Below are 23,188 nucleotides of genomic sequence, written 5' to 3'. Positions count from 1 at the left end.
TTGAGGAATTATGCGCAAAAAAGAGGGAAAATCAAGGGTTTCCTGGTTAATGGACAATTACTTTAAATGTACAATATTGTGTTTGAATTACCTCCCTTCCACTGCTTTTAAGTTATGTATAAAGAAATGTTTATTGTCTTGCGGTGATATGCTGTCAATTTATTTTTAGAACTTACTGTTTTAAAAATGCTGATTAAGTTGTATTAATTTTAATTTAATTTGGAAACTACATAGAAAATCGGAATTGAGATTATCCCAAATTCTTTAAGAAAATTTATTTTTAGTCTATCGGTCTGTCTGTCTGTCTGTCGAAAATTTAGTCAAGAGTTATGGTCCATAAAAAAAATCTGTCTGTTTGTCTGTCGATGATTTAGTCCAGAGTTGTAGTCTATAAAAAAAATCCATATCTAATGTTAGAGTACTATGTTTAACCATATTTCTATACAAAGAGAGATAACTCATTTTTTTAAAGAAATTCTTTAGTAAATTGTTTGAAAAATTTGTGCCAGGTTTGTTATTTTATTTAAACTAATTTTCTGAATGCTATATATATGAAACAAACAATTATTAAGTGAAATCCTTTAATTTGATAATAATCTATTTGTATTCAGGTATATATTTCATTCCATTACATTATGTAGATAAAAATTGTTGACATTTATAGATACGTTACAAATCTTTGTTAGTTAGTGACAAAGGAAAGAAAAAATATTTGGAAATATTAATTATATTTGATTATGAGTTGAAAATAGATATACATTGTATTACATATCTAATTTTAGAGATCTATTAATCATATCCAATGTTAAGAGTGTTTTCCATACTTTTTTCATCATGGTTGTTTGGAATAGGGGTGGCGTTGATAAAAAATTGGGGGAGGAGGTAAAAAAGAAATTGGAGGGAGTCAATTTGCAACAGCATCGTGTATTGTTTAAAAGCCAAAAAAGGGGGGGGGTACATTTTTTTAGGGGGAATCAATTCGCAACAGCATATTGTATTGCACAAAAGCATATAACCAATCCCAAGTTCTTTGAATACAGTTATTCTGTCAGAGAAACCTATTACGTGTCAAATATTTAATTACAATCCAAATTCAGACCTGTATCAAGCGCGAATATTGTGTCCATTTTTGCTCAACTGTTAAGGTTTGGACCTATGCGGTCGAATCCAGCTGCGCTCGGCGAAGCGATTAATTACCAAGTATGGTGTTACTTTCATTTCTTTGGCAAACTGTTATAGAAAAACAGAAACTGTAACAGCAAAAAGTAATCAGCGATACAAGAGTTTCCTTCAATTCAGATACACGGACGGCCTGCGAATTGACTGATCGTAGGAGTTATTGACCTTTAATGAAAAATAGTTACCTATATGGAAAGTTAAAAGCCAAGGAATTTCGTTATTATAAATTAACTACAGTTTTTATTATTTTTGTCCATAGACATACATGCGTGGTTTGAAAAATTTGGCTATACCCGCAGAGTACCTATTCAAACGGGATATTGAATCTTTCTTTTAACGGTGCTGGTTTTTTTTATATTGAGAATGATATTTAGACATGATCCATATAAACTGATGCTTTGAATAACATTTTTCTTAGATGGTTATCCTATCCTGTACCAAGTCAGGAATATGGCAGTTGTTATCAATATGTCGTTTCTATGAACGTTGGCTTTTGTTAATGTTGCACTTCAGTGTTTATGTTTTGCCTTTGTTTTCCTCTTAACGTTGATGTGTTTTCCACAGTTTTACTTTTTAACCCGGATTTGTTTTCTTTTAGTCGATTTATGACTTTTTGAACAGCAGTAGACAACTGTTGCCTTTATTTCACTTCACGTTGTATTTTGTTTTGTTGTTTTTATTGGTTACAAATATTGATTCTGGTTTTGTAAAAATAGAATATCTCATAAACATGTTTAACTCCGCCGCATTTTTGCGCCTGTTCCAAGTCAGGAGCCTCTGGCCTTTGTTAGTCTTTTATTATTTTTAATTTTAGTTTCTTGTGTACGATTTGGAGTTTAGTATGGCGTTCATTATCACTGAACTTGTATATATATTCGTTTAGGGGCCAGCTGAAGACGCCTCCGGGTGCTGGAGTTTTTCGCTGCATTAAAGACCTATTGGTGACCTGCTGCTGTTGTCTGTTCTATGGTCGGGTTGTTGTCTCTTTGACACATTCCCCATTTCCATTTTCAATTTTATAACTGAATATATTTTTGTTTCAGTTACGAAAACTGAACTTGTGATCTTAAATCATGTCGATACTATGTTCTTATTTTTTGGTATTTCAGAAAATCATGAATTTTTTATACTGCTTATGACGTCTTCACAATTAACTTTAGTGTTTTCTGATGTTTTTCCGTGACACCACTGCCCTAGGTTTGGGGAGGGTTGAGCACTCACAATCATGTTTAACACACATTCTGTCACATTTTGAATATGCCTGTACCAAGTAAGGAGCTTGCACTCTATTGGTTATCGTTTGCTTATGTCTGTCATACTATCTGTTTCAATATAATGGAATTTGATGCGACTGTCATACAAGTGAGAGGTTTAGCTAGCTATAAAACCAAGTTCAATTCACCATTTTCTACATGAGAAAATCCATGTAACAAGTCAGGAATGTGGCAGTTGTTATCCATTCGTTTAATGTATTTGTGCTTTTGATTTTGCCATTTGATTTTACAACAACAACAATACTTTATTTTAAGAGGGTTACACAGTTAGCTATATAACTAATCTTCCCTGAGGCCCTCATCATAAAAAATCAAACAAAATGCAAACATATACATTGCATACATTAGTATAAAAAGTCAAGTATGATAATAATGTTCAATACAACTTGATAAAATGTGATGAAAAAATAAACATGGTGACATAATCAGTTTTTAATCTTATTTATACAGCTAGGTTGATTTCAATAAATGATCTGTTATTTTGTATTTGAAAGAATTAACATTTGTAATATTTCTTAACGGTATTGGCAAATTATTCCACAAGAATGGTCCAGAATAAATAAAAGATTTTTTGAACAATTCTTTTTTTGGTTAAGGGAGTATGAGGTTTCCTTGAACAGCATTTCTTTCTGTCTGAAGCATAATGAAACTTGTTAGTAAGATATGATGGGGCATCATTTTAATGCACTTAAATGTCATCACAAACTTGTGATAGTTTATTCTCTGTTCAACTGTCATCCAGTTTATTTTTTAAGTGTTTGGATAAATGCACAGAAGGAACGAAAGGGTCTGTTTCTAGTATTAATCTAGCAGCTCTCTTTTGTAATTTTAATATCCTTTTTAAACCCTCACTGCTACAACTACTCCACACTATAACACAACAATAATGAATTAGTGGCAAGATATAACCATTATAGAATAATTTGTGCAGTCTAGATTTAGAAATTTTTTAATCTTTAATAGTAGATATAGTCTAGATGAAATTTTCGAGCAGATCACATCAATTTGGTTTGTCCAATTTTAATGCCTATATGCTGACTCCCGGATTGTTGTGCGTATCCGCACTGTTTGGTTTTTTATTAGTCGATATGTATTGATTTTTTATTTCCGCCAAATGTGTTTCAAAAGTTTCACTACAGAAATTCATTTTATTTCCTTTATAATGGTGCTGATACCACAGAGTAAGTTTTTATTACTTGTATTATGAACTTTGCTGATCACCGGATAAGTGATCTTTCTGTAATTTTTGTATTTTTTGTGTGAAGTGGTGAATTGTGTGCATTTTGACCGGTATTTGTTTACATCCTTGTAACTCCCGTTAACTGCTTATTTTGAGTATTCATGTATAAGTTAAGATAATTAAACTATCTGGTCTAACTTTGCCCATTAAATTTTTGATTTTAAATCTGCATTACTCAGTTTGTTTGAAGAAACTATTTCTATGGAACGCCATTTGTGTCATTTAATGAACGTACAGTTTTTTACATTTTTTACTTCACATTGATTAGAATAGATTTATATCATAAATGTTTGTGTGTATGAAGATATCTTTTGTTTGTAAGGTTTTATAAATGTTTATCTACATGAGGTAACTGTTGGATCATTCACATGCAGTTTTCTATGGTTTACAAGTTATGGCTATCAGTTAGTGACATAATTGTAATTTTTAGGTAACACTTTGCCATTGTTTTGCAAACATGGTAATTTGTTTTATTTTGTATCTTTTCAGTTTTGTACCCTCCCCGGAGGTTCTGTGTATGAATAAAGACATAATTTACGATATTGGATTTGTCTTCCTTAAGACTGCACAGTACAAAATCTGCGACAATCAGCTAGACAACCAGTCATGAGTTCAGATCCAGGATCTTTAATGGCTTTTCAACGAGAAAGGAAATTGAACCCAAAAGGCCAAGAACAATACACATTACAGACAGAAAAATATTTAGACAAACTACGGAAACTTAAGCGGGACATCGATTCATATATATTCAGCATAGATGTTAACCACTTGCCTGATCAACAACAAGTGAGGCAAATTCGTCAGGATGTTATAGACAGATTTTACGCCTTCACACAGGAATCTACTCGCTTCATATTGTTTCTTCAAGGTACACGCACTAAAGAGAGCAATCAGGAAGAGTCTGGTCACCGTCTTATAGTGCAATCATTGAAAAGTAAAGTGGACAATTTCATTGCTATTATTGACGAACATTTACATTATCCAAATGTTAGCAAAAAAGAAAAGAAAAATAGTGTTAAGTCGAATCCTCAATTAGCATCAGCTATGAAGTTATCGAAGCAAGCCAGTGTGAAATCTAGTCCAACAGTCAAAAAAGAAAGAAAAAGTAGTGTCAAGTCTTATCGTGTTTCGAAGAAGTCTGATTTAGATTATCATAGTACTAAAACAAGGCGAAGTTCACTAGAATCTTTCACTTCACATGCATCGGAAATGCTTGTAAAGGAACAAGTAAAGTTAGAAGCTGCAAAGGTGCGGTTAAAATATACTGAACAAGAGCAAGAGCTAACACGTCAAAAAGCTGCTCTCGATGCAAACTTGGAAAAGCTTGTAAGGGAACGTGAGGTTGACGAAGCAGAGTCAAAGGTTCGAACTATTCAGGAGGCATTGCAAGGTAGTGGCGAGGACAGTTCAACAGAGAATTCTGATGTCAATGATGATTTTGTGTTTGATAGAACTGAACAATTTGTAATTCAAGATTCTTATGAACGTTTAAGTGGAAAAGATAAAATACTCGATACTGACAGCAAACTCAATGACGTGACAATTATTCAAACAGTTGCTGACGTGCATGCAACTCACGATGATTGTAACAACAACAAAGTCAACAAAATTGTTCAAGATATCAAACCTGTTCAAACTATCAATGTTGTCAAGTCAGGTCAAATGATGAAAACCGGACCAGAGCTAACTAAGAAGAATGTTCAAAATGTGCATTATGGTAAAATTATCGACACTGTGCAAGAAACAAATCACGACAAGACTTTGAATGCAGAAGCACCTGTCTTCATTCCGTCTACAAAAGAAGTAAACATGTGTGATGAATTTTCACGATTTATGGTTAGAAAGGAACTCGTGTTTTCACGTCTGACAAAGTATGACGATCAACCTGATATGTACATTGCATGGAAATCAATGTTCGAAAACATAGCCCATGAGTTGAGGCTTACAGCAGCAGAGGAAGTGGACCTCTTAGTGAAATGGCTTGGACCGACATCGTCCAAACAAGCTCTTAGAATTCGCTCTGCTAATGCTGACAATCCAGAGAAATGTCGCGATCGTATATGGGAAAGACTTGAGGATCGATTTGGTCGACCAGAAATGGTGGAAGATACCATCAAACGTAAAATTGCATCATTTACTAAAATAACAACTAAGGACTACCGACCACTATTCGACCTGTCAGATATTGTAGAGGAGATAAGTTCTATCATGGATAGTGTACGTTATCATTCAGTATTTTCACACTTCAACTCATCGTCAGGAGTCAATCAAATTGTGTTAAAACTTCCTTATAACTTACAAGAAAAATGGACTCAGGAAGCTAGCAGATATAAAACGAGGAATGATGTCATATATCCTCCATTCAGTGTTTTTGCCAACTTCATCGCCAACATGGCAAAACTTAGGAATGATCCTAGTTTTAAATATGAGTCTTCTACAGAACCGAACAGTCAGCAGAGGCCCCGTAAAACTGGTGACTCTCCAGTTCACGTGTCTACCAGGATAACGCAATCGGAGGACCTTCATAATGGTCCAAAAATTAACTCTTCATCTCATCAAAATCCGGAGAGTCACCTAGTTGATTCATTATCTTGTCCAATTCATGGAACAAGCCATACCCTAAACATGTGTCGTGGATTCCGTTTGAAACCAATTTCTGAGAGAAAAGACTTTCTAAAGAAAAATGGACTTTGCTACCGGTGTTGTGGACCAAAAAAGCATTTGAGCAAAAATTGTACAGAAACCGTAAAATGTATCATATGCAAAAGCAATCGACACCCATCAGCATTACACATTGACGTGTCAAAGTCTCATGATTCTTCAGATACCAGTAAGTCTCACGGAGGGGAGGAAACTGTGGAAAATAAGTGTACTCAGGTATGCGGAACGAACATTGGAACAAGTAAATCTTGTGCTAAAATCATACTTGTTAATGTCTTCCCAAAAGACAACCCGACCAATGTACGACAGGTTTACTGTTTAATAGACGATCAAAGTAATAGGTCACTTGCCACTGCGAAATTCTTCGATGAGTTTGAAGAAAACGGTAAAAACTCAGAATATGTGTTATCGACTTGCTCTGGTCAATTTACTGCCTCAGGTCGTCGAGCTAAGAACTATATCGTTGAGAGTGTCAACCATGAAAATCAATTGTTACTCCCTGAAATCATAGAATGTCAAGAGATACCGAACAACAGGCACGAAATACCGTCACAAGAGTTAGCTAGAAAATTTGATCATTTGAAAGATATTGCTCAGTTTATACAGCCAATTCAGTCTGACGTTAGCATAGAACTTTTGATCGGCAGAGATTTAATATCTTCGCATTATGTGTTAGATCATCGCATTGGGAAAGATGGACTTTCGTATGCGCAAAAACTCCCACTAGGATGGGTGATACTTGGAGAAACATGCCTTGGTAAAGTGCATTACCCTGACATCGTCCATGTCCACAAGACACACGTATTAGAAGATGGAAGAGCTACATTCTTTAAGCCTTGTGAGTATGAGTTGAAATTGAAATCAGATGTCATATTTACGAAGACGCCGTATGATGAAAACATTGGCTTAGCAGTTGAGGACAAGGATTTTCTTGACATTATGGATGCTAATTTTGAACAAGATAAAAACGGTCAATGGACAGTTCCGCTGCCCTTTAAGGTTAACAGACAACCTTTACAGAGCAATCATGGTCTTGCACTCAAACGAGCCAAATCATTTGACTATTCTCTCTCAAAAGATGAAAGAAAAGCAAAGCACGTGACCGACTTCATGCAAAGGATGATAGATAACAATCATGCTGAGGAGGCACCTACTCTTAAAAGTGGAAAAGAACACTGGTATTTACCAATTTTTGGGATATATCACCCACGTAAGCCTGATAGCATCCGCCTTGTTTTTGATAGTAGTGCGAAATTTGAGAACCAGTCGCTCAATGATGTGTTATTGAAAGGTCCTGATCTTACCAATAAATTATTGGGAATTTTACTCAACTTCAGGAAGGAAACGATTGCAATTACATGTGATGTCGAACAGATGTTTTACAATTTTAAAGTCCGTGAAGACCATAGAGACTTTTTACGATTCTTGTGGCATAAACAGAATGATTTGTCAAAACCACTTACTGATTTTAGAATGAATGTGCATGTATTTGGGAACCGCCCATCTCCTGCCATAGCAACCTACGGCTTCCGTAAAACTGTCGAAAATGAAGATCAGGATGTAAGAGATTTTGTAAACGATCATTTCTATGTAGATGATGGACTGATATCATGTCAAAATATTAGTGAAGCTGTTAGTCTTATCAAGCGAACTCAGTCAGCTTTATGGGATCGTGGAAAGATGCGTCTCCACAAAATCACGTCAAATAGCACAGAACTTCTCGAACAATTTGACTCAGGCGACCTAGCGAAAGGTTTGAAGGATTTAGATTTAAGTTCAGATGAACTTCCGACTCAGCGCAGCTTAGGTGTGTCATGGGATATAGGAACTGACGAGATAACATTTCAAATATCCCCAGATGTGAAACCATTCACTCGACGTGGAGCACTCTCCACTATTAATAGCATTTACGACCCGGTTGGCTTTGCAGCCCCTGTGATAATTCGTGGAAAGTTGTTACTACGAGAGATGATAGGATCTAGTGTAGTTAACTGGGACGACATTCTGTCAGATTCGTATCTGGAACAGTGGGAAGCATGTGTAACTTCACTCAAAGGTCTTGAAACTTTGCGAATACCTCGTATGTATACCACAGTGTCATTTGCCACAGCAACTTTGCGTGAGATACATATTTTTTCTGATGCCTCGAAAGAAGCAATTGGTGCAGTAGCGTACCTAAAACTTAGTGATGGGAATTCTACTGAGATAAGTTTTGTCATGGGCAAAGCAAAGGTTGCACCATCCACAGGGCACACTATACCCCGTTTAGAATTGTGCGGCGCTGTACTTGCAGTAGAAATGACTGACATCATCAAAGAACACCTGAAAATAGAAACTGAAAACATGTATTTTTATACGGATAGTCAAGTTGTCCTTGGCTATATCAACAACAAAAGTCGTCGGTTTTACGTCTATGTCTGTAATAGGATAAGTAGAATCCGTGCTTCAAGCGACCAAGGACAGTGGCGTTATGTGTCTAGTGAAATGAATCCAGCTGATATCGCAACAAGAAGCGTACAGGCAGCAACTCTTCGGAATACTACATGGTTTCGCGGACCATCATTTCTTCTACAAGAAATTGACCTTACTTCGAAAACAGATCATAATTTAGTTGATCCTGAATTGGATCGAGAGGTCAGACCTGAAATAAAAACTCTCAAAACTACGTCTGTAGAAAGTAAGCCATTAGAATCAGTCTCTTCACGATTTGACAGATACTCTGAGTGGAGAAAACTCGTGTCAGCGATCAATTGTCTTAGAAGCAAAATTAAACATTACAAATCAGTAAAGACATTAAAGTCTAATACCATGAATGTTGTAGAACAACTACTGGAAACCGAACGTTTCATTGTCAAGGAAGTTCAAAAAGAAGGATTTCAAGAGGATATAGATTCTTTGATGGGATGCAACAAACGTCTCCCAAGAAATAGTTCACTTCTACCCTTAAACCCGTTTCTCGATTCAAATGGACTTCTTAGAGTAGGAGGACGTATCAAACATAGCGAGCTAAGTGACTCATGTAAACAACCTATTATTATTCCAAAAGGACATCATATTGCAATTCTACTCATATGCCACTATCATGTAAGGGTTGCGCATCAAGGTAGATCGTTTACAGAAGCAGCGATTAGAAATGCAGGCTATTGGATTGTTGGTGTTAAACGTCTTATAAATTCAGTCATACGGAAGTGTGTGCAGTGTAAGAAATTACGAGGAAAACTTTGTACTCAGCAGATGGCTGATTTGCCGAAAGACAGGTTAACTCCAAGTCCCCCCTTTTCGTATGTAGGGGTTGATGCATTTGGCCCATGGCCAGTTACGTTTCGTCGTACACGAGGTGGTGTATCCCAATCAAAACGTTGGGCTATGTTATTTGCTTGTCTGGTTACTAGAGCTATTCATCTGGAAGTTATTGAGGAACTGAGCAGCTCTTCGTTCATAAATGCTTGGCGTCGATTCATTGCACTTAGAGGACCAGTTCGACAAGTGAGATCCGATAGAGGTACAAACTTTGTGGGGGCAACTCAGGATCTTTCGATGATTGCTCAATTTGTTGAAGACCGTAATGTTCAGAACTTTTTAAATGACAATCGAATTACATGGCAGTTTAACCCGCCCCATGCCTCTCATTTCGGTGGAGCATGGGAACGACTTATCGGAGTGTCTAGGAGAATATTGGACTCATTGCTGTTAGAAAACCGTTTCAAAGACTTGACTCATGAGATGTTGACCACCTTTTTAGCAGAAGTTACTGCAATTGTCAACAACCGACCATTGACATGTGTATCGTATGACTCTGAGTCACCAAGTGTCATCACTCCGTCTCTTCTGCTCACTCAAAAAACAGCAGACGACACTTGTCCATTTCCCGATTTTGAGAAAAAAGACTCTATAAGACATCATTGGAAGTATGTGCAATTTCTCGCTCAACAATTCTGGGCAAAGTGGCGACAGGAATATTTACATTCATTGCAAGTACGACCTAAATGGCAAACGGAAGAACAAAATGTTAAAGTTGGAACAGTAGTACTCATGAAAGACAATAATTGTGCAAGAAATTACTGGCCAACTGGTATCGTTGAAAGAGTTTTCCCAAGTGAGGATGGAAAAATTCGTAAAGTTGAACTTAGAATCATTCGTGATGGTCAACCAGTGACTTATGTGAGACCAATATCTCAAATCGTTTTGCTTGTTGAGCCTGAATAAACACTGTAATCTTGATAACATTATTGATAATGTACATGGGTTTATCAACAGATAATACTGTGTGAACTTAAGAAGTTTTCATTTATTGTGTATATATGAATTGAACTTGATTATGTATGTAGTGATTTCTTATGAAATCAGGAGGGGAGTATGCTGACTCCCGGATTGTTGTGCGTATCCGCACTGTTTGGTTTTTTATTAGCCGATATGTATTGATTTTTTATTTCCGCCAAATGTGTTTCAAAAGTTTCACTACAGAAATTCATTTTATTTCCTTTATAATGGTGCTGATACCACAGAGTAAGTTTTTATTACTTGTATTATGAACTTTGCTGATCACCGGATAAGTGATCTTTCTGTAATTTTTGTATTTTTTGTGTGAAGTGGTGAATTGTGTGCATTTTGACCGGTATTTGTTTACATCCTTGTAACTCCCGTTAACTGCTTATTTTGAGTATTCATGTATAAGTTAAGATAATTAAACTATCTGGTCTAACTTTGCCCATTAAATTTTTGATTTTAAATCTGCATTACTCAGTTTGTTTGAAGAAACTATTTCTATGGAACGCCATTTGTGTCATTTAATGAACGTACAGTTTTTTACATTTTTTACTTCACATTGATTAGAATAGATTTATATCATAAATGTTTGTGTGTATGAAGATATCTTTTGTTTGTAAGGTTTTATAAATGTTTATCTACATGTAGGTAACTGTTGGATCATTCACATGCAGTTTTCTATGGTTTACAAGTTATGGCTATCAGTTAGTGACATAATTGTAATTTTTAGGTAACACTTTGCCATTGTTTTGCAAACATGGTAATTTGTTTTATTTTGTATCTTTTCAGTTTTGTACCCTCCCCGGAGGTTCTGTGTATGAATAAAGACATAATTTACGATATTGGATTTGTCTTCCTTAAGACTGCACAGCCTAAAAGACTTTCGCATGTGGAAGATTGTATCACTTGATTGTTAATAGTTAAGCAACTCTCATTGTAATGTGGCAATGTTCATTGCTTCGTTCCAATAATCATATATTTTGTTTTATTTTTAATTTTTTTATTGATGAACATATTGTTATCGTTGCACCATTCCTCAACACCATGTAAATCTTCTTGTACCTTTGACTGTAGAGTTTGATAACAATTACCATTAAATCATCGGCGTATAAATCAGTGCAACGATTTTTTATATAAATAGGAATGTCGTGTATCCTAATATGGAACCTTGGGGGACACCATACTTGATATAAAGGTTTTCAGAAAGAGTATTACAAATTTGTACTTGTTGGGTTCTTTCATTCAAATATGATTAAAAAAAAAGAAACAGCAGTATTATCAAATCCATAAATTTCAAGTTTTTTATAGAGACTATCATGATCTACTACATCAAAAGCTTTCTTAAAATCCAACAGGACTGCTAAGTTGATATCAACATCATTCATATCCTGTATCCATTTATCTGAGATATTGATATGGGCAGTTTGGCAAGAGTGTTCTTGTCGAAACCCAGACTGTGCTGGGTGTAAAAGATCTAATATGTTTAGATAGTCATACAAATGTTTTGAAACATGCTTTTCTAAAAGTTTTGATAAAACAGGATGTACAGAAATTGGTCTTTAATTTGTTGCCATGAATTTTTCACCAGCTTTAAAAACAGAGATTACTCTTGCATTCTTTAGAACACTGGGTAAACGGACTTTCCGTTTTGAATTTTCTCGGAGTTCAGTTTTTTTGTGATTTTAATTTTTTTCTGTAAATAACAAGGTTCCAATTAAATATTTCAAGTTTACGTGAGATCATATTATGACTTATCTCATTTCACAAGACACTTTACATTAACTGTTTTGGCATGCTGAAAAATAATTTAACTTTTAGGTATTATCTGATTGATCATTACTTTTCAATATCTGTTTTTATCGGGAGTGAATTCAAAGTACGAGAGTGAACAGACCGCTTTTAAATCGAAAAATTAGGTTAAGAAATACAAATATTTGTTTTTGAATTATTAGGGTCGCTGCCTTTTTTCTGCATCAGAAAATGCCTGTACCAAGTCAGGAATATCACAGTTATGTTATTATCCATTCATTTGATTTGTTGGAGTTTTTGATGTTGCCATTTGATGAGAGCCTCAGGGACTTTCTAGTTTGAATTTTGCTCGTTTGTGTGAAATAAGAAATATTTTTTTTTTATGTCACTGATAACTGCATTTTCTGACAATTCAAAGGAGTGTAGTTGCATTAGTTAAAATTATAAAAATATGTTTAAAATTTTTGAAAAATATTCAAAAAAATCATTTTTAATGAAAATAAAAGCATTGCAAACAGATAACTCTTGTTGGAACCCCTGGCTCCAACTATTAAATAATTATATAAGACTAGTACACTTTTAAGTATTAAAAATATCATCCCTATCAATACTGCCTAGATTTTTCGCCATAACTATTCATTCATAAGTTTGTCAATTTGTCTAAATTTTGTTGGACTTTTTTTACCGTACCTAAACAAAATATAATGTTTTTATATGTACTTTGCCAATAAACTAATTGCAAACAAAAAATAAATCTGAAACAACAAAAACTTGAACTTTGTAAAATATTTTGTTATTTTCATTTAAGTTTCAAATATATAGTAAAAGCGGGTTCTGGCGACTATTTGGTTTGACCTATTTACTTAATTGTAACAAAATTGATCACTTTCATCTGAAATATAAATAATTGTTAGTAGCAGGTGGCACCAGTATTTCTAAATTACATGACATCTGACAAAACCAAGGGATATTTAATGTTCATTAAAAGAATAAATGTTACAATAAAATAAACAATAATGTACAGAAATGTTAAGATTTACATCAATAACTAAACAAATATCAATATTACCCTCCCCGTGATTTACTCGAACATTGTTTGTCAATTTTGAAGCAAACAAATTCAAAGATCATAAAACAAAATCAAGTTGACAAGGATCAATACACTGAAAATAACTATTTGAAAAATAAGCAAACATTTCTCGCATGTTCTCTTCGGCATTTTATTCAAAGTATACTTTTTCTGCCTTAAATATATTTTGATATTTAGAGTGTATTTGTACTTTCACAACTTGAACAATATTTTAACAAGAAAGAGACAATGGCAGTATACTGAGGTTGAAAACTCGTAAATTCAATTTTATAATTAACAAATAAAGATAAAAGTACCACAAGGCAGTCGCAGAATTAGCGTGACTTGAGGCGTTGGTAAATTAGCATCTCCTGATATACTTGTATCAGCCATCACAAATAGTCACTACGCAAAATTAACAAAATAGGAATCAGACCAAAGTCGTTAAATTTTGAAGTAATAAACTGTCCATGCTGTACTACTATGCTGGTATCTAAAGACATAAGATCAGATGTGAACAATGAAGACAAATACCGGTTAATAAAACCAAATATATGCTCCAAATTTTCGTTATCAAGTGCGGTATTTTTCTTCATCGTTCAAATACGGTCTTATGTCTTTAGATACCAGAATAGTAGTAAAATGTCGGTTATTGATTAAGAGATGTAAGGCGGACGGGCAGGCTCGCGGCTGCCAGTGTCCGTTCAATTACGTGACAACCCTTTGACGTTTTTTTTTTTTTTTCAACTTAAGATATGTTACAATTACTCCAAAAATTCTATACACAAAGTTAATTATCCATCCTGAACGCCAACACATCATTTTCTTCATAAACAACGTCTCCAACCTGGTCATCATTCGAATGTCGATCTTAGTTTGTTCGTTTCATAGGTACTACCTCTCCAGGGTCAAAAGGACACATGATGTGTCAAAAAAGGAACCCGTTCCAGCGGCTCATCTGTATATACCTTTATATAGGAAGAGCCCCCTCCCAACCGTGACTGCAACATTTCTCATAGCATCTGAATTGATTTGATTGATTTAATGGCTGGCATATCATGGGGCACTTGTAAGCAATTTATTCTAAGAAGTTTTTAGAATACTTCTTAACATTGTTATAAAATCCTTTTAATATTTTTAAATTCAGTGATATATCGTTTGATGTCGTCAATATGACCGCTCCCCAGTATTTCATAATAATGTACAGAAAATAACATGTACAATTTGTTTAGTTTGTTCAGTGCTGACAGTGATGTTATGATCCCTACATTCTTCGAATCACAGTCAAATACAATAATAGTGGTTACTCCACTACAAAATCGTGTACCAAGTTTCATGATTGTAAATCGTAATGGTCCGTAATAAATAAGTGATGACGACGCTCGGAGTATTTATGAGGTCGTTTTCATTACTTGTGGCATTCATTAGCACTTTCGTGAAGCTTTATATTAACTAATTTGATAAAATAATTGTTTTCTTGATAAATTTTATTATTTATTACTTTTTTATATTCATTTTTGTCTATCTTTAAATTTCTACACCCCTTTCTGCTTTCTCTTGCTCCTTTTGTTTTTCTTCCGTCCCTTCTCTTTTATCTCCCGTCCGTCTCTCTATGTCTCCATTTATCCTGTCGCCCCTCCTGATATTGTAACCGGAGGGGTTTTTACGTTGCTTATTTTCTGTGTCAACTTTAACATATTTTACCCCAGACCGTGTAAAGAGTAGGTATCGGAATTCTGAGTCTCTGATCCTTCATATGTGGCTTTGTATGACTTAACACTAGCAAGTTTTCATAGTTTATTATAGTAGATTACAATTTAGCAAATATCAACAATATTATAAAGATAAAAGTATTCAAATGTAAATAAGTTAAAAACAGTCTCCGGGACAAGTTTGCAATTCCGCTGAGTGCAAAAGTTGTCACCTTAATTTTTGGAGTTAAGTCAAAACAAAGTTGATAACTTGGTTGGTATTGGTTCCCTGATATTTGTCCTAAAATTTTTTGGATCTAGCACCACTGTTGAAAAAGTTATGCCCCTTTTTTCAACAATTTCCTCAGAGGAAAAGTACTTTTCCTCAAGGGAAATCAAATTTCCCTGAAGGAAAAAGATTTTTCCTCAAGGGAAATTGTTTTTTCCTCAAGGGAAAAAGATTTCCCTTAGGGAATTTGCTGCATAATTATTTCCTTTGAGGAAATTCTATTTTCTTTGAGGAAATTCTATTTCCTTTGAGGAAATTCTATTTCCTTTGAGGAAATTCTATTTCCTTAGAGGAAATTCTTTTTCCTTTGAGGAAATTTACAGCTTCAAATTTTCCTTGGAGGAAATACTTTTTCCTGTGAGGAAATTTGTAGCTTCAAATTTTCCTTGGAGGAAATACTTTTTCCTGTGAGGAAATTTTTGACAAACACTTTTCCTTGGAGGAAAATTCAAGACAACAAATTTCCTCTAAGGAAATCATTGATCTTCAAATTTCCTCTAGGGAAATTTCTGAACATCAAATTTCCCTTAAGGAAATGTTTTTCCTCTATGGAAATTTCATAACAGTACAAACAGTATTAATATATTTTCTCCTAGACTGAATTATTGATACAAAAGATAATTAAAACTTTAATACTGTAATACAAATTTTCATGGTGAGTATTAAACATACAAAAACAAAAGGCTGACTGTTTAGCATTTTTAAGACAATACAATAATAAGCAAAATGCTATGAATATCATACCATTTGTGATGTTATTAATATTGTGCTCATATTTGCATATTAAATAAAATTAACACTTTTCATGTCAAATTAACTTGTCTTCTGTTTCAGCTGCTGTGTATTCGACCCCCTACATAACAGTTCAGTGCATAAATAATTCAATCCACAAGACATCTTCCTTCAATTGGTTGAATAAATTTTGGCAACGTATGTTCTTCAAACATCTTCTTTGTATATTTGATATGATGGAGCCATGTACATGAATTGATAAAGCAGGTGTTTATTTCGACAACAAACATGACAAAGATACTATTTTTTTTCTTAATTTCTCCATAATCCATCAGTTAATATGAATGTAGGTTGTTACATTTTACACAATTGTGTTCTTTGATAGTACTCCATTTTGTTTATAGCAATTTTGTAGGATTTTTTCTATTTCTTTTTCCAGAAAAACACACAGTTTAGTTCATTTCACATTAATAATCCAATTAGCACATTATGTAGAAAAGTATTAACAATTAAGTTTCCTCTTCAGTATAGACCTGCAGGACCTGTTGATGATCATAAAAACCAAGATATCTGACCTATAAATACACAAAATAAAAAAAAAATGTTATAAATGGAGAAAAAAACAGCAATATAAATAAGCTTATTTTATCATGTTTTAATGAACATTTTGAGAAACTTTCATTTGATATTCTTACTTGTCATGATTGTGAGTTCTCTTATTTCAGTGCTTTGTGTCCAAGATTTAATATTCGTTGTTTAGTGCCTTGCAGTGATATTTAAAGTTGAGCCACTTGCAATAGTTGTTATAGAATGTTCATATGTCATTGTATGTTGTGTTAATATTTGAACCACTGTCCTATATTATGGTCAGGTTGAGTGCTCACAGACATGAGGCCTAAATTAATATATTGTTTGTTTCCCTAATCCCTATTCTGACAAGCCAGGTGTGGGTAGGTAGGTAGGTAAATAATTTTATTTTTCCCAAAAGCCTGAATATTATCGGATGAATCGGCAAGCCCGAAAATCAGAAATGAATAAAATAATATTTGGCTTAGTTTTGACAATAAAATTTTATGAGTAGGGCCATTTTTGCAGGGTCAGTCAGGATTGGAGAAACAAACAATATTTTATATTAGGCATGATTTTTTTTTATTAATTGTTATTGACTTTGAACATGTTGAACTAAATTGGATTGTTTAAATCTTTATATGTTGAGATCTTTAATGGATGACCTATAAAGGAAGTGTTTTCTCATTATTGAAGGCAGGCCCATGATTGGCCTTTAATTTCTTGCATCCGCTTCATTGAACTCTGGTGGATAAGTCACTCATTTACCATACCACATTTTCTTATTTTTATATGAGTCATCATTCAAAGGCAATTTCTTTTATTACTGTAATTCAGAAATTATCGAAACTTTTTAGTAATGCGAATAATGTGACTGGGTGAGTATCGCAAAAATAAGAAATAATATTTTGATAACAGAAACATATATATATATATATATATCATGTAACTATATAGATCTTTATGCAGATTTTTTTTGTAATCACAATAAGTTGTCCCTTCCCTGAAAAATCTGAATTTACAGTATATAGAAGTGGTCTTACCATTTAGGCCTTGTTGTATTCTGTTTATCTTGTTTTGCGCTCATTTCTATTGTAACTGTTTATATTTTTCATCATTTTTCTATATTTCTTGTCCTATAAAACATAAAAAGGGTAAAAACTATTATAAAACATCAGTTTGTGTTTTTCTTTATATTCAGTTATATTTAAAAAGAATGGAATATTTGTGCTATTTCATTTCACAAACTTTTTGCCAGTCATGACTTTCAAAGACTTTCACCCTGGTCAATAGTTTAAAAAACAAACATTCCCATACTTTTTCTTTGTGTTCGTACTAATTTTTCATTTGACAAAAAAGACATGATTCAACTATTCTTCTAAAATTTGTTTCGCTTGACCATGTTGACTACGTTAAACTCTGAAATATTGTTAACAGTATAATCTGTATGTGTCTCACTTGTCAAAATTTCAAATTAATATATAAATCAGATAAAAATGCTATGCATGGCTCAGCTTGATACAAACGTACAGGTTGAACCCAGAACAGTTGGGGCAAGTATGGACACAACATTCAAGCTCAATACAACTCTGAATTTTAAATTTGGATTGTGATTCAATAGTTGATGCAGCATAGGTTTCTGACACAGAATGAATGCCGTCCAAGTACTTAAAAATTTTAAATTGACAATTAACCTCTAAAATGGTCCAATATTCAAAATCTCAATACATGGTTAGATGCAGCATATCAACATGATCAAAGAACCCCAATAATTCATTTTTTGGTGAAATCAAATAAAGTTAAATTTTGGACCTTTTAGAACTCAATGTGGACCAATTTGATAATGGGTCAAAATATCAAAAATCTTAATGAATGGTTAGATTCAGCATATCAAAGAGCCCCATATAATCAATTTTTGTTGAAATCAAACAAAGTAAAATTTTGGACCCCGATTTGGATCAACTTGAATTTGGGCCCATAATAAAAAAATCTAAGTAAATATTCAGATTCAGCATATTAATCTGAACACCAAGGATTTAAATATTGTTAAAATCAAAATAAGTTTAATTTTGGACCCTTTGGACCTTAAGGTAGACCAATTTAAACAGGACCAAAAAACTAGGAATCTAAATACACAGTTAGATTTGGCATATCAAAGAACTCCAATAATTCAATTTTCTATAAAATCAAACAAAGTTTAATATTGGCCCCTATTGGCCCCTAATTCATGTAATTCCTAAACTCTGAACAAAACTCTGGTCACAAACCTTGTGTTTGAATTTCATAGATTTCTATTACTTGTACTAAAGTTATTAAGCGAAAACTAAATGTCCTGGGACAAAGACGACTACATGATAAAATTGAGAATGGAAAAAGGGAATGTGTCCAAGAGACAACAACCTGACCATAGATTTGAGGGTTGGAATCCTTTTCTTTTACCGAGCAATGCATTTGAATGGGAGATATAGTTGGAACCCCTCTTTGCTCTTGGTTGGGACCCCCCCTTTTAAAATGGCTGGATCCGCCCCTGAGAAGCATTATAGAAAAATCTATAAGCTTTAACTCAAAATAAGGATAATTTTATTTTTAAAGGGCAGGCACAGATCCAGAGGGGGGTTCAAGGGATTGGAACCCCCCTTTTTTTGGATAATCAATGCATTTGAATAGGGACATGTAATTGGACCCCCCCCCCTTTCCCCTTTTGTCCTGGGTTAGAATCCCACCCCCACCCCTTTCAGTCAGGGGTACTACTTGTACAAGTGTATTTTATTTACTTGAAGAAGTAAAAAAAAATGTACACATATGAGTAAATAAATAATGTTTGAATAATCTCCCCTTAATTTTCTAAAAAATTTACTTGTATAAGTAAATTTTTCTTACAATCCCACAAAAATCCTCAAGTTTTGAGATGTAAAATCATGCCTTTAATGATTTTTCCCAGGTTTGCTCAAATTTTTTCATTAAAGTTCAATGTTTCATCTCATTAATTCATCAAAGAAACTGATTGAGCAAAGATCTTGTATATTTGCGCAAGGCAATCAAAAATTGCTCCTTTGGGGCTTGTAAATGAGCAGTGTTATGAAGATAACAGACAAATGGGATTTTCATTGTCCATGAAATTACACTTAAATGATTAGTAAAGACATCTGTAAAGGGTACACAATTTAAAATTCTATTAGAGCAAAGAAATCTTAAGAATTCAAGAAAAGAAGAAAGGATGATTTTTTTACTTATACAAGTAAAAAATTCTGAATGCCTAAGGGACATAACTAAGCCAATTTTTTTTTACCTATACAAGTAAATAAAATTCACTTGTATAAGTATCCTACAAATTTACTTATATGTGTATATTTGTTTTTACTTCTTCAAGTAAATAAAATACACTTGTACAAGTAGTACCCCTGACTGCCTTTTTAAAATGACTGGATCCGCCCCTTAAGGGTCTATAATTAAGTTTGACAACATCAGACGACATACTACTTTATCAAAAAAAAAATGCCACATTTCATCCAATTTAATTTCATCCCTTACTTGCTACATGTATTTCATCCATAATATTTAAAGAAATAAATTTGGGAGGAGTATGATTTTAATTCATTTGTAATTTGCAAGTTATTAACTATCCAAACTAGAGACCTAATAGAGTAGATATACTTGACTAATTTAAATCAAACTTGGGGTGACTGGGAACAAAGATTTAAGGGAATAGATGACAGTTTACCTACAATGACCTAGTTTCATAGCAATAGCATACATTAATAAAGACTACATGGTCATTCTTATGTTTAAACGTGGTTTAAACTTTGGGTGTTCATTTTTTAATGTTTAACATGTTTAAAGCTAACAATTTCAACTACATACATGTATCAAGATTTGATCCTACATTATTTAAATATTGAAAAAAATAGCTTTTTAAATTTGGATCTATATATAATTGTGAATGTCACATGGATGTATTTTAATGTAAAGCATCTGAAAAATCATTAGCCGTCTCATATTTATTTCAGTTCTTCAAAAGGCAAATTTATATGAGCTTATGCTGAAAATAGAGATTTCTTATTAAGGAGAAATCCCTGCCCCCCTTTTTGTGTGAAAAATTTTGTTGATTATATAGGGAATCACAGAAACATGACTGAGGCAAGCATCCCCCATCTGACCCCCCCCCCCCCCCCCATGAATATGTTTTTTTAGCTTGTGTAGGTGTAAGTCAGTAAGGAGGCAACCATTTGATTTGTAGCCAATGTAGGCCGGGTGAAAAATGTGATTAATCTTGCTTTGTAAACTTGTGCTATTAAATAAAAATTACCAATCCATTTAAAAATCCGTGAGCCCAATCTCATCCAGTGAAATAGATTATAGTCTGTTTTCGAAGTTACATGGAAGTAAGTTAGTAGTCCAGATAATTATGACGCATTGCAAGGGATTTTTTCTAAGGAGAAGTGTAGAATGGGGGAATGGAACCAATAAATTGATCGGATCCGAAATGTTCTTCCCAGTAAAGGAGCACCTATTATTTTGTAGGTAATTATTATTAGTGTCGGTGGTCTCACAAGTAAGATCAAGTAAATCAGAGTGAATATTGCATGCACATTAAAATTAGCAGAGAAGAGACAATTATCAACTTGTGTATTATTCATTTTCTCGCAGTTATTTCACCCCGTATAACCCCGATACAAATGAAACCGGACGTTGACGCGTTCGAAGCGATAATCAGGACAATATTTAGGATGACAACAATTTGGAATGCCTCTCTAGAACTTATTTGAGTATATATAAATATGTCAATGTGCATGATAGTTTATTTATTCAATTATACAATTGTTGTTAGTTTTAGATATTGCATAGAACGATTGATAAAACTGCTAGATGCAAAACGCACAGACATGGTGCAATTTCATACGTTTTATGAGATAAACAATGCTGAATATCTTTTCGTGCATACACCTTTGCGTATTAATACCTTAAGCAATAACAAATAACTATACTTTGAATTACTACGTGCCTTCAAATGTTCCCTAGAACTAAGAATAAACGCAATATCACAGTAAATAAGTTTTCTCTTACTGTATTGTTCGTTCCACTAAATGTGTCGCGTTCGTTGTGCGTTTTAAAAAAATCACTGTACAGTTCGTTGACAAAAACCGTCACAAATCACTTTTTTGTCAAGGTATTCGAGATGATGTCGGCGACCCTTTTTCTATATTTTATTGTAAATGTTTATCCGTTAAATTAGTCAAAATAGTTGAACTTGAATCACCAGTCACCCAAAGCCAAAACTGCAGTGTTTAACCAGCGTACATCTGATAGAATGTTTCTATTGAAAATTGGGACTTTCAACGTTATTCCAGATGAAATGAACAGTTAATAAATATATTCCAGAGGAAATAAAGTTTCAAAAAGTATAGAACAGTCATTAAAACAATAATGACTTCCTTTTCACAATTTGAGGCTCTTCAAAATGCTGATGTTGGTCCAAATTCGCATAGACGAAAGCAGACATAGAAGCTCGTTGAACTTAGTTTGCCGAATGCCTTAGATTGCATTCCAACTGCTTTATCTATGGGTGGGTTTTTTTTACTTTTTTTTTTTTACACATAAAGCTTTTTAGATGTGGTCTGATGGCCAGTGATACAACTTTCCACCAAAGTTTAAATGAAGTGGGTGAATAAAGCAATTATTATAGTCCAATGTACAACATTTAACAGTGAGGAAAACCTATACCATATAGTCGGCTATAAAAGACACCAATATAAAAAAAAATGTGAAAAAATAAAAACGAGAAAACTAACGGTTATTTATTTATAACTTATGGATTAATTATCAAAGAAAAAAAATATGACAGATCTATATAACCCTCTTTTTAACCTGGGACACTGGTGTAACAGCACAACTTATAAAAAAAAACATAAAAAAACCTGTACAGTTGCAATTGGCTCAACTCAAAATGTCGGTACAAGGCACAAAAACCATATACATAAAATATCGACAAAGGAGTAATTGAAGTAACTGATAGTTATTTCAAAGCGAATTAAAACTAAGAGGTAAATCATGTGTATCTAAAGTATTAGTCAGTGATTATGTTCCAGAGCGTATGAGTATTTGGACCGTACGTGTACGGTCTGGGCCGTATGCGTACTTTTTCAAAATACTCATACGGTCGGACCGTACGCGTACGGTCTGACTTATATTAAGAAGTATACATAAAATATCGACAAAGGACGAATGGGAATATACGATCCAATGTCTCGTGTACTTTACGAACCCTTGAAAAACTTTTTGAGAGGTCCATAAATGGCCTGTTGAAAGGCAACATTTGTGTCCTTATTCAATATACCTCATTTTATCCAGTAGCAGTAATTCCGGAGGGCCTCCTTCCAGGACCTACATGTAGTATGTGTTGCTACTTTGTGCTTATCTTGAACGTTAAGCAGCCAACAATCAGCTATTACGTACGCGTGTCATTAACAAATA

At 33.8% G+C, this 23,188-nt stretch overlaps 2 long non-coding RNA genes across 2 annotated transcripts; one reads left to right on the top strand and one right to left on the bottom strand.

The window, feature by feature from the left end:
• The first annotated feature begins 3,494 nt into the window (after window positions 1-3,494).
• LOC143052330 (uncharacterized) lies at window positions 3,495-4,233 on the top strand. Its single transcript, XR_012971088.1, has 2 exons — window positions 3,495-3,634; window positions 4,183-4,233. It is a non-coding gene; the product is annotated as an uncharacterized LOC143052330 (long non-coding RNA).
• An 11,801-nt stretch (window positions 4,234-16,034) lies between these two features.
• LOC143052322 (uncharacterized) lies at window positions 16,035-18,064 on the bottom strand. The gene is made up of 2 exons (XR_012971085.1): window positions 17,761-18,064; window positions 16,035-16,725 (listed from the first exon to the last, which is right to left on the bottom strand). It is a non-coding gene; the product is annotated as an uncharacterized LOC143052322 (long non-coding RNA).
• Between the last annotated feature and the right edge of the window lie 5,124 nt (window positions 18,065-23,188).

The sequence above is a fragment of the Mytilus galloprovincialis genome, chromosome 1 (genome assembly GCF_965363235.1).
Source record: "Mytilus galloprovincialis chromosome 1, xbMytGall1.hap1.1, whole genome shotgun sequence".
In the NCBI taxonomy this organism is placed as follows: Eukaryota; Metazoa; Mollusca; class Bivalvia; order Mytilida; family Mytilidae; genus Mytilus; species Mytilus galloprovincialis.
The sequence above is the reverse complement of the archived record's forward strand: the minus strand, read 5'-3'. Positions and strand labels throughout refer to the sequence as shown.